Here is a 12,877-nt window from a genome sequence, read left to right on the forward strand (position 1 = left end):
CCTCGCCGCTGCCGCTGCCGCTCGGCGGAGCGCGGGGCTGCTCCGCGCCCCGCCCGCAGGGACAATGGCAGCCGCCCCGCTCGCAGCCCTGCGCAGCGCTCCCGGGAGCCTCCTCCTCGGCACCCGAACCGGGGAGAAAGGGGAAGGGTAAAACAAAGTCCTTCGCCCTCGGAGGGAGAGACTTTGGCTGTGGCCCTTTGCTATCCGTCCTCGGAGGAACCCCGCTCCCAGGCGGGACCGGAGCAGTCAGCCCTTTTACGGCTTTCAGGGGCCCATATTCACGAAAACAGGGAAGCGAGGCGGGGGGATACAGTCTTATTTCCTTTCTTTGCCTCCGGAAAAAAAAAAAAAAATAGAAAAAGAAAAGACACGCATGCTGAAAATCGTGTCAGCTGTATCTCACTCATGGGAGCAAGAGGATTGAGATGCAGGCTTTCTCTAGATTGGAGGAGTGGATACATGAGTTAAAATTTGTTAAGAACTGGAGGGCGATTGTTAAACATTGCCCTTTAGTTCAAGAAGCAATCCATGACGCAGAAATCCTATCTTACAAGAAAAGATTTACATTTTCACACATATCGATAATGGTGAGTTATACTTTCCACACTGCAACAGTCGTTATTTTTGACATTTTCTAGCCTGGATGTGCAGCCTCAAGTTTTTCGATAGCTATCTGCAGATTATATATCGTTCCTGGTGGTATAGCTAACTCTGCTTGCAATTAGGCTCGCCCAATATTTTTTTGATCATAATCCTTGTTTTTCAGATGGTTACATTTTGCCCCACTGTGCTGCATACAATTTCCCGTACTTGTCTGAATTAATTTTTTTTAAGCTGTTTTCTTGCATTGGGCAAAAATAGTTCAATTGTTTCTCCAAACAAATTAAAGGAAATCTCTTTCCCACTCTCCTCCCCCATGGTAAAGAAAACAGTCCTTGCAATCAAGTAGCTGAAGACTTGCAACATTTTATTCTGCTAGTGAGAGAACTCAGAAACGGGAGGGATGGCCATCAGAAATCTATTTGAATTTAGTCCCATTAGAGATGGGGATAGAGGGATTGTCTTTTTTTATGCTCAGTTAGAGCTTTGATGTGAAAGTAACCAGAGATCCAATACACATTAAATGCCACTGTTTTAGCTGGAGTACTTTTGTACTGAAGACAGGGCTCCAGCACTGGGTTGCAGAAGCTGGAGAGAACAACCTTTCTGAATGTCCCTCCCTATCAGTTGTATTTGGCAGAGAAATTACTTAGTCTTCAGGAAGTTCTTCCACCCTGCCCATACACAGGCAGGCAAAAAAATGATTGAGGGTTAATTCTGTCTGTAGAACAGACAGAACAGAATATTACCTTGAAATAACATAACAAGTAAGAGTAGCTTATATTTGGAGGGGAAAAAAATGAAAAAGAAACCACCCAGCAAAAAAAAAATGGGGTAAAGAGTCCTGGAGAGATAGAGCTTTTCCTCTGACCTCATTTGTCATATCTGTGCAAATCTCTGTGGCAAGTAAACTAACAGATAGGCAATAATCTCATTTACCTCATGGTTGTGATTCAATCGTTCTCCCATGCAAAGTGAAATGGGTGTTGACTGGGGGGGGAAGTATGTCTTTAATTTTATGACCATAGACAGTCCAATTTAGAATTGCACAGATAATTTTAATTCCAGCATTTCTTATTTATGAAAGCTTGATTTTTTTTTTTTCTAATGTCACACCTTCTTTAACATAACCAAAGATCTTTGTTAAACTAATACCTTAATCCACTGGGAAAAGCAAGGAAGATCTTTTAACTTGCTGCACTACGAGTATAAGAGACAGCCCATATAACACAGAGTTTATGGTCTCAACATTGACAAAAAGCCCTGGCTCCTATGTGGCCAAGTTTCCTAGTCAAACTGTGTGGGAGAGGAGATTTAACTACACACATATGCTCAGATCCACTGAAATCTGTTACAAGCTTCTAACTCATAAGCAAATACATTTTGTCATCTAAGGCCAAAACCCAAAGCCCTGGCTACAAGTATCATTGTATGCAAAGACCAGTAATTACGTTATTCCTAACTGCTATTCTTTAAAGGGAAGGGACCATCTTCCAGATGGGAAATAGATTTGATAAACACACTTCAGTGCAGATTTTGTTCAGCATTACAGCTCATCTCTGAACCTTCTCCAGTGTCACCATTGCTGCATTGTGCTGACTAGAGCTGGGCTTAGTTTTTCAGCAAAAGCTTCATCCATTCTAAACAAGAGTAATACAAGCTTCCTGTCATCCTCCTGTATTAACCTTCCTCCCCTTCATTCTTCTGCTTGCTATTTCGTTCATAACATCACTTTATGCATTCATTTGATTATTCACTGTGATCTACAAACCTTTCCTGATGAGAACTTTAGCATCAAGAGAAGTATTTTATTATTTTGAGTTTTCAGTGAAGTTTGCTTGAATTTCCTCTCATAACTTTTTTTTCTTCCCTAAATTAACAGGAAAAAATTCAAAATCTGAATGCAGCCATATTTTCCTTGTCAGTACAGTCATATATTTTCAATATTCTTTTCTTACTTACTTTTTCTATGTAATATATTTCTTAAAAAATTGGTACACAGGGTGAGTAAAACTAGCATTTGCAGGTGTGTTTCTAACTGGTTTTCAAATAAATGAAGTTATTTTTCCAAAAGGTGAAAGGTTATGAACAAACTGTTGGTAGATTATGAACTTGGTAGGCCATTCAGAAATGGCTGCTGTCTCATAAAGCTCTACCTGCAGCTTATATGCAAAAGGTTTATGTGCACCTGCTGACATCAGGGCTACATGTAATGCAGCTGTTGGTCCACAAAGCCTTTTTCATGAGCAGCTGCATTTACTCTGTAGAATCACTTTGCCCTCCTTTATGGGGAATTGAATCCCCGCCTATTCATTAACCTTCCCAACTGGATTTAAGTATTGTCTTTATGAAACCAGTAAGATTTTTGTTGACACAGTATATACCTAACTCAAACCCACAAAAACACCAAAATGAAATTTAAAACCATGTAAAACTACTGCACTATCTTAACCTTCTTCAGGATTCAGGTGACCTGTTGATGTCTTCTGGTTGAAGTCTCAGCTCCAATTAGGGCCAATTTTAAAGTTATGCCAGGTTTTCCAAGGTCATTATCAGATGATTTTTACTGTCTCCACAGCCTCTTTGAACAACCCATTCCACAGTTTGAACACATTTGTGAGTTTTTCTTTTCCCATGATGTCTAATTGGTCTGTTCCAGCTAATGCCTGTTGCCTCTCACAACAAAAATTTTACCGTGGACTTGCTAGAAGGCTCCATTTCTCTGCATCTGTCCATTAGGAAGCTGAAGAGAACATTAAAATTTACACCAGCCTTCTCTTCTTCAGACTAATGGCCTGACCTTCTCGGTCTCATACATTATGTGCTCCAGCACCCTCACGATTGTGGTGGCCCTCCTCTGGATTTTCTTTCTTATATCTGTGACTTTCACACACTGGGTAGCTCAAAACTGCACTCAGTTTTCCAGATGGGATCGCACAAGTACTCCATGGATGGGAATAACCACTTTTCTCAACCTGCTGGCTATTCTTTTGTTACTTTAGCCCAGGATGCTGTTGGCTTCTTTGTTGCAAGGTCACTGCTGACTTACTTGTTGCTCCCAAATTTCTTTTTGAAAATCCTTTCTTATCCTTTTAGCCTCCAGCTCATAAAGCAATGGTTATTCTGTACCAGATGCAGGATGCTGTGCCACCACTCATGAGGTTCCTGCCAGCCCATTTCTCCAGTGTGCTGAGGTCATCCAGGGCACTGACTGCTATTTCCCATGTAGCTGTGATCTGTGTTTCATCTCATCGCTGAAGTCACTGACTGACCGTGTTACACAGTAAGTGGCAGCATCCACCCTTGAAGTGCACTGGCCACAAGCTGGACCTGCTGCTGCTGATCACAGTCCTTGAGCCCAATGGTCTAGTCAATGTTCCACCTTATCTTCTCCTTAACCTAGTTCATACCTCTCCAGTGTGGTTAAAGGAGATCTGTGGTTGATTGTGTCTAAAGCTTTGTTAAAGTCAAGGTAAACAACATCAGCTGCTCTCCACTTCTCCACAGATGCACTTATCTCATTATAAAAACCAGTCACATTGGTCAGGCAGAATTTGCCCTCTGTAAACCCTTGCTACCTGTCCCCAGGCACCTTCTTGTCTTTCAAACACCTGGAGATGGTGTTCAGGAGGATTTACTACTTAATCTTCCCACAGACTGAGGTCAGGCTGGCTGGCCTGTAGTTCCTTGGATCTCCCTCCTAGAAGATGGACATGACAATTGCCTTTTTCCACCTTCCCCCAGTCACCACCACCTTTGCTCACTACACCACCAGAACCACCCCCCCCCCCCCGACATGACACATACACTCTACAATTCCTCCAACAACGGTGACCCTCTGCCCTCCCTTCACATCTCCAAACTATTGCAGATTATCCCCCTTCCATTAGCCCTTTACCACCATCTGCCCTTTCAAAATAACACATTGACTTACATGGCTTCCTTTAAAGCATCTAGGATCTGGCTCAGGTTCTTCGAGGACACTTTGGCTTTATCATGATTTGATACAGTGCTGCAGCAGCCTCATCAAGAGTTTGCAGTGAAGAGCGTATCCCAGGCATATAGTGCTTATGTGGTTAGAAAATAAGATTTTTTTCCAATAAAAGCTTCAGACATTAATATGGTCTTTTTTGCACCTCAAGTAACAAAATCCTAACTAAAAAAAGTGGTTAATCAAACACCTTGTTGTATGCGTATGGGTTATTAATTCAATAATCTGCTATATTTTTTTAATTGAATAATCTTGAAAAGGTCAATCCATTTCTAATACAAAAAAACCAGTCAAGATAAATTTTACTTGTTTTGAAGAATGTTCTAAATATATAAGAATTAGAATTTTAATCAGTATTTGTTCAAATATTTTTATACTAGAATAAAAGACTCATTTTACTCATGCTACTTTGGTGAACAGTTCATGCTAAGACAAAATAATGTTCAGCTGAGGGAAATACACCTGTAGAGCTAAAGGACAATTGCTATGATGGTACCAGCAGTGTATTTATTTGTCTCATACTGTAATGTCATACCAAACCCTTGCATTTTTACCTTGCTGGACGTGCACCTCGGTTTACCCAGCCCACTCGCTTCTGTCACTTTCCTTCAGCTATGTATAATAACTGTGACCACATGAAGTGCTGGATCAGACAAGCAAAACCTGCCTCTAAAGCTCTTCTTGAGCACTGTGAAGGGACTGCTGAGCTGGGGACACCAAATTCCAACCCTGAGAGAAGGGGGAGTGCCTGCTGGGTACTCCTGGACAGCCTGCTGAAAATGGGCCTGCTTGAGCAGGACCGGGTGATCTCCTTTCCGGTCTCAGGAATCCTGTAGCTCTGTGATATTTTTGTGGAAAAAAATTCTTTATGCTATTCTACTTTATTTCTCACTGCTCTCCCAACTGCTCCAATTGTTTTTCCCTTAACCACCTTTTTTTTTCCCCTTATGCCCTTATTTTCTCTTTTATCTTTGTTTTTGCTAGTCTTTTATTCCCAGTCTCTCCCATATTCTCATCCTGCAGCCTGTGTTCAACAATAGTTATGCTGTGACATATTCAGCATATTCATGCAGTCTATTAAAAAAGACATTGCCATCCCTCTTACTGAGGATTAAAAAAGTCCAGCTCACTCCTGTACTCTGCCTTTAACCAAAAAGGTAAACAACCCTCAAGCATACACATTAAGGGGCAGAATTGAGCTACTTACAAGAAATAGAGCTGGAAGAGCTTCATATGGTTTTGCTGTTTAAAGAGCAGTGTTGCCTTCCCCTTGTAATTACACTGTTGAATATGTTAACTTACCTTTTGTTTAGAATTGTGTAACACTGTCTTCTTCCCTTGATTTCCTGCACTTGAATACACAAATTTTTGTACCTTCACAAGATTTTCATATTGAAGAGCATTGCTGAGGAGGGGCATTATTAAAAGCCATTCCACCATTATCAAGTGGAGATGTACACATTATCAAGCCCCCTTTGTGCTGCTCTCTTCGGGATGTGCTCTGAAAATTGAGTCTAAGGCAGACTTACTAATTCATATTTAACAATTACTTCTCATTGTTGACCATATACATTGGAAAACTTTCCTCCTAAATCATGAGCGTGCAACCCTAAGTGACTCTACATCTTCTATGTTGAAAGTACTTTCTAAATTTACTATTAAGCTGATTACACCCTGAGTCTGACCAACTTCTGCTCACCATTGGCCACTTACTATGTAAATCTAGAGTTATGTACACATGTAAATTTACCAGCTCATGTAATTAGAGTCCAGAAGATAGGGAAAAAAAAAAATCAGAGTGGTAGTGAAGCATGATTTTAAATGGCAAAATCTAAGCATGTCTGTACAAGCAACACATTTCATGCAGCAGAGTTAAAATCTGCCTCCCTCTGTTGCAGTTCCTAATGCCATTATGAAAGAAATGAAATTAAGATGGAAGGATGACAGTGATTTAGTCACAGAACCAGTTAAATGACTTTCCAAACTGGAGGCCACAGATAGCTTTTTGATTTACAGATAGCACAGAACCTTGATCTTAGAAACTTTTAACTGAAGTAAATAAAGTCCAGAAAGTATCAAGTAAATTTAAGGAGTCTGGCTTCATTTTAAAATAGAGTTAAGAGTTTTAAATTATACTTCTGTAAATTCAGACAATCAGCTTTTTGCTCTATTTTCTTATTATTTTTTTAAATTAATTTTTATCATTAAAACAATTATATTTTTATTAGAGCTTCCCAAGCTCATGTTTTTTGTTTGACTTCCAACCCTAAATCCTAGAATAACAAATTTTTGTATGGAATTATTTTAATCTAACAAGTATTAGGAAAAAAAAATCTCGTCCCTGAGCTTTTTATGCTATGTAGTAGGGCAGAGGTTTTCCATTCACTGAGACTACCTCTATTTCACCCTAATGGCATGGCCTCTGAAAGCTCCTTGACATCAGTTTCCTCTGACTCACCAGAGGCATCAGGAATGGGGAACAGTCATTCTTGAAGACTGAACCAGAGAGTGAAGAATGACCAGAGCAGTTGAAGATTTCCCTAATCAGTTTTGGACATCTGTCCTCTTTCCCCAAACAGCTCCTTGGATTTGCAGACTCTGGTGGTCTCCTTAAACTGCCTTCCCTGCTTTAGGAGGAGATACTATTGCCACGCGAACCTCCGTATGTAGGCCGAGATGACACATTGCTCACAATACAACAAGAAATTCTGTGGGTTTCTTTCTCCTTTCTTGTATCAGGAAGAAAAGGTAAAAACAGCGCTGAACTTAAATGATCACTGGTCATCAAAACTGTCACCTCACTGAAATGAGTCTCTGCTCCAGCCTCCTTGCATGCTAAAGGAGACAGCTCTGTATCAGCAAAAGGTAGTTTACATTTCTGAAGTTATAGTCATACACTAGTACATTCTCACATCTCCATTTCTTGTAGACAGAAGTTTTGGGTTTACTACACATGCCTGTTATCCATTAAATATGGTTCATCAGGAAGTAGTAAAGTTAGCAAAAGCCAAGGCTTTTGAGAGGACAGAGGCTACAATTGTATTAAATTTTTATGTTTTTCTTGTGCTGTCCCACTGCAAGCCATTCCACTTTAAAGTTCTCAAATACATTTGTAATAATTATGGCAATGTGTAAAAATTTAAGACAGTAAAGCTGTTTCATTAAAAAAAAATTGAAGAGGAAAGGGACTCAGAAATGGATACACTAACTTAGCGCTCATATTTGCAGTAAGACAAAACACGCTTGACTAGGTGCTTGAAAGATGATGCAAATGTACCGAATGGTTTGGAAAAGTACAATTTGTAATCATGTGTGTACTTACAGACAACTTAACTAACTCAGCCTTACCATTGTCTGGTGAGTCCAGCCTGACAGAGAAGGTAATGGGCTCTGTCAATAGCTCTGCTTGCACTCTTTAAATCAACAAGTGGTTTTGCAAGAGGCACTGTAGCCCTAAGGTTTCGAAGAGAAGCGATGTAAAGCTATTCCTCCTCCCCCACCCTTGCAGTCCGGTCTGCACTGTCCCTCTCAGAAGGCAAGTTACAGCCTAAGCTTTCCCCTTCTCGTTTTGATGCTTACACTTAAGAAAGATCCTGCGTTAGACAATTCAAGTACACTCGATGAGAATCTTTTAAATACTGTGCTTGCTGAGAGATGCAGGCTTCCAAAACAAATTGTCCTTTGTGTTCTCCTCTGCTGAGTCGCAGCCATATGCTTACCAAATAGAAAAAAAAGTCCTATGAAGGGCAGACCGAGCTGAGAGAAAGGTGTCCATCAGAGAGTACCAAAGTATTAAGAGGAATTTAATTTCTTTATAGAAAACTATCACATTCCCTCTTAGTTTAAATACAGCTGGATTGGTTAAATATATGCCCTGAATCCAGAAAAAAAAAACCGTAACAACAAGATCATGAGGCTGAAAGAGGTCAAGAGGCCATCTATGTCCATCCCCCTCCTTTAAGACAGCATGATCAACACCTGTCTCACTCCTAATGGATCGGTCTAACCTGTTCTTAATGACTTGTAATGAAGACATCTCAGCCTCCCAGGCAACTGCATTGCTTTAAACTTCTTACCGTAAATTTTTCTAGTGCTTAAACATGGTTTCTTTTGCTTCAGTTTAGCCCTTTGTCTTCTCCTCAAATCTACCATGGATATGGAGACATTCTGTTCTCCTCTCTTTTTGCTATTCTCACCCTTAAGCAGAGCTGTAGCAATGTTTCTTTTCAGTCTGTTGCTATCCTGAGCAAATCCAGTTCCTTCCCGCTCTCCTTCCAGGGCTCATTTTGCCGGTCCCTGCTCACTCAAGCCGCTGTGGGCTTTCTCCTGTTGGTACAGACAAAGGAATGCATTTTTGATACTGAGCATACTGCTTAGTTTGAGACCTTACTGATGTTGGAAGCATGACTTTGCCATTGCTATGACTTGCCATGAAAGCTGTACGTCACTTCCAACATCCCAATAATTATTTTACACCTCCCCCACCCCTCCAACAATATGGCATTGCTCACTATTGTTCAGAGATCAGATCTACCATCCTAACTTTAGGATTCCCCAAATTTTAAAATGCAGTTTAATACATTGTTATATACATTGCATTGATGTAAAGACACACACCACTTCAGATGAAGACCTTGCCCAGCCATTACTTAAACAAAAATCAAAGAAAGAAATCTAACATAGCTATTTAGAGCACAAATATTCGTACGTTTTGGCAAAATCAAGACTCTAAATCAAAGCATAATAAACAAACAGCACTGCTAGTGCTTGTGAGCAGATCAGCCTGAATTTTTCAAACACAATGGCATATGCATTATTTTCAGTGCTGTCTGTATTTCTACAAATCAGGATTTGGAATTTAAGAGAACCATCAGAGAACTACAGAAAAGGCTCAGTAACACCTCATTATAGTCTTAAGACAAACATTCTGATACGTAGAAAAAAACCCTTTCAGGATGGAGAAAGATGCTGCTTATGTCTATGAAACTGAAATGGACACATTTGCTTAGGTATCCTGTTCATAGCTATGTACTTTTCTAAACGGGTCACATAACTATAGGTTTAAACACAGGGCACTACACTTCTGCTATAGCAGCGATTACCTCTTGAACACGATCCCATTTTGCTAAGGACTGTACAAGTTTGTTGCAAAAAGATTTTCCCTGGCCAAACATTGCAAGCTAAATACCAGATAAGGAATGGATGGACTGGGGAAAAAAACCCCAAAAACCAACAAAAAAAGAAAAACCCAACCTACAAGTCCCATCCTCACCCTCCACCTAGAGACTAGAGTTAAAGGGAACAATGAAAAACTGGCCAAGTACAGGGTTTGGTATGATAGAGAGGTGTCTTACTCCAGCAGCTGCTAAACTGTTGTTGAGTCACTTGGTAGAAACTAGAGCAGGGTAAACAATTCAACGATTCAAAAAATTCAGGAGACACCCTTAGGTAAGTGATTTGGCAAATATATTTAGCTTTGCTGGGGATACTCACAGAGACTACTTACGTGCCTGAGCACCTTGCTAATCAGGAGGCTATTTAAGCTATTTGGAGTCTGAAACTGAAATGTGTTTGTTTGAAGCTGGTGGGCCTAGTTTTAGCTGGTTCTTGCAAGACAAAATCATGCACAATACAATATGCCTTCCAAGCATGCATTTAGTTGAATTTATTTGCTACTGACATATTTTTTTAATACTGTTTTTCATACTCATTGTTGTAGATCCATGTATTTCTTTTTTTTCTGTTAAAATGATACAAATTTGAAAAAATCCAACAATTTACTATGCATTAAATAATTATAATTTTGAGGCAAAGCATGTCTGCAAGCAAAAAAAAGGCTTTTTTTTTGAAATTACTTAAATCTCATCCCCTACTACTTTGATGAAATCTTTCATTTTCTTTGAACAACAATCATAGAGGAAGAACCCTGGACTGTGACATGTACAACAAGCTCTATTCAAGGAAAACAATGTATAATTGTGTATAACTTGTGTATAATTTTGAATGTGTTGATATTCCTAAATATAAAATCTTTTCATACACATGGTTTGGTTTTCCATACTGGCTTTCTTACACACAATTTTTAGTTTGTAATCTACCCATAAAAACTGAGTAAAATATTACACCTTCCTATTAAATTGATTATGTGTCCTTTCTATGGATGAATTGCTTGTGATATTATTCAGGAATTCTATTTGACTGATTACTTTAAAATGTGTTCAGTTCCACAGTGTCTTACTTAGCATCCCCTCCACTGACACATTGTTTGTGAGTACCTGCAAATTTAAGAGGAGTAAGAAAATACATTGGTTAGAGAAGCCAGGTATTATATTTCTGTTTAAACATCAGATAGCCTCTCCAGCTATGTAGTAATAAATTGCAATTTACTCATTGTGTGAGCTTATTTTCCTAATATTTTCTCACTCTTCCGTCAAAAACTAGAAAACAAATTATAATCATGGAGATAAGGGAGACCATAAGCAGGGAGTAGTAGGCTTGCCTTTGTTTAGTAAGCCTTCCTAATTCACACAACTCAAAACAAGAAAATCAAGTGAGCTGGCAAACCCCAAACAATGGAATGAAGAAGAGTAATTTCTAATTAATGCTGTTTATTTTGTAGAAGCAGAGTACTTAAACATCTGGAATTTCATCTGAACACCACCATTCTAATATGTTGCTTTTAAAACCTATATGTATCACTTCTGATATAATGCATTATATTTAGAAATGTACCTATATACACATTATATACATAAAATGACATCTATAAAATCACCAGCTGTAATTATTCATAGCTATTGTAAGTAAACATGCTGAAGTCAAAGCAAAAAGATTAAGTAATAGAAGTTAAAAGAATATAAAAACATGAATTTCTGAGAGGATAAAATTCTAATAAACAAGACCACTTTCAAGAGACAATTTCTCTTCTTTTTGTGCACCATGCCAGTTTGGTGAAGGGAGTAAGAAATTCTGGAAATGAAATGCAAATTAAAGTGCAACAGAAAATCAAGTTGTTTCTTAAACAAGGAAATGTGCATACATTTTAGATATCCCATAATCTATAACCAAATCATGAATAAATTGCTACTTCAGAGCAGGTAGAAACGTTTATTTAAAAAAAAAAAGTACCTAAATAGTCAAGGTATGGAAATATCTCTTTCTACCTGCAGCAATCTCAAACTTCTTATGTTTCTCTAAGACTTACCTACCAACCTATAATCCAGATAGAAACACATGAGAAAATCCTGTACGGATTGCAATAAAGACAGAATCTACACTGAAACATAGCTTGATTTTCTTGAAAAAAAGCTGCCAAAAGGCACAATGGGAAGGTTCAACCCTATACTGTGTTTTGTAAATGCAAGTATTATTCTGAATGCAAGCAGAAAGGAACCTCACCCTAACTCAAATCATAGTGTCTGCAACTGCCACTTACTGGAAAAAAATAAAAAGAGGACAAGAACACTTTGTAGTTCTTGTGTAACTGGTTCACACACAGGTAGGTAGAAATCTGCATCAAACCCCTGCGTCAGCTCTTTTTCCTACGAATGCCGTGAGTTACCCTTTCCCTGCCCCGTGAAATGGGGCGGATCTGCAGCGCTGACGTCGCTTACACAGAGCAAACTGAGTCGTACAGCGCTAGAAGCAGACCACAGACCGCCTCCCTTTGGCTATACCCTGTGCTTTTTTCCAGCCAGCAGCAGTCATCTCACTGTACTGCAAGCCCTTCCGATTGATACTGCTCCATGCTGCCTGTTTTAAGGAGGAAATGCTCCAACGAGCGAGGCAGTGGAAGCCAAACAGCTTGCAATGTATCAGCTCCAAACTGAAGGCTTAAAATTCTCTAAATATACTAGATTTTTCACTCTATTAAAAAGCACGGATCAGCTGTATTATTTAACAGTCAATTGCTGTGTTTTATACACCAGTAACCAAGCCCTACTGTCACATCCAAACCCCTGTGTGTTTGGGGTTCCAGATGCAATAGGTGTTCAGGTATTGCACGTCAGGCAAGACTTTAGGCACTGAAGGTACTTGTAATTACTTCAGGTCCTTGTGAAACTTCTGAACAAACTACTATGGAAGCCAAACTCTCAAAGCTGACAAAAACTAGCAATCCCAGCATGGTTTCATTTGTGAAAAAAGCAACAAGCATTCAACTTTTGGAAAACGAAACAACTACTTTGCACTTCTTAGCCAAAATAATGAGATATTATTTAACATTTGAGCCAAGGGGCCCTTTTTAGTCCAAGCCAGGACTGAGGCATGAATATACACCTCTTGGAT

The sequence above is a fragment of the Corvus kubaryi genome, unplaced genomic scaffold (assembly GCF_017639235.1).
Source record: "Corvus kubaryi isolate FWS band 111438036 unplaced genomic scaffold, C.kubaryi_AGA036_p1.0 37385, whole genome shotgun sequence".
Classification (NCBI taxonomy): domain Eukaryota; kingdom Metazoa; phylum Chordata; class Aves; order Passeriformes; family Corvidae; genus Corvus; species Corvus kubaryi.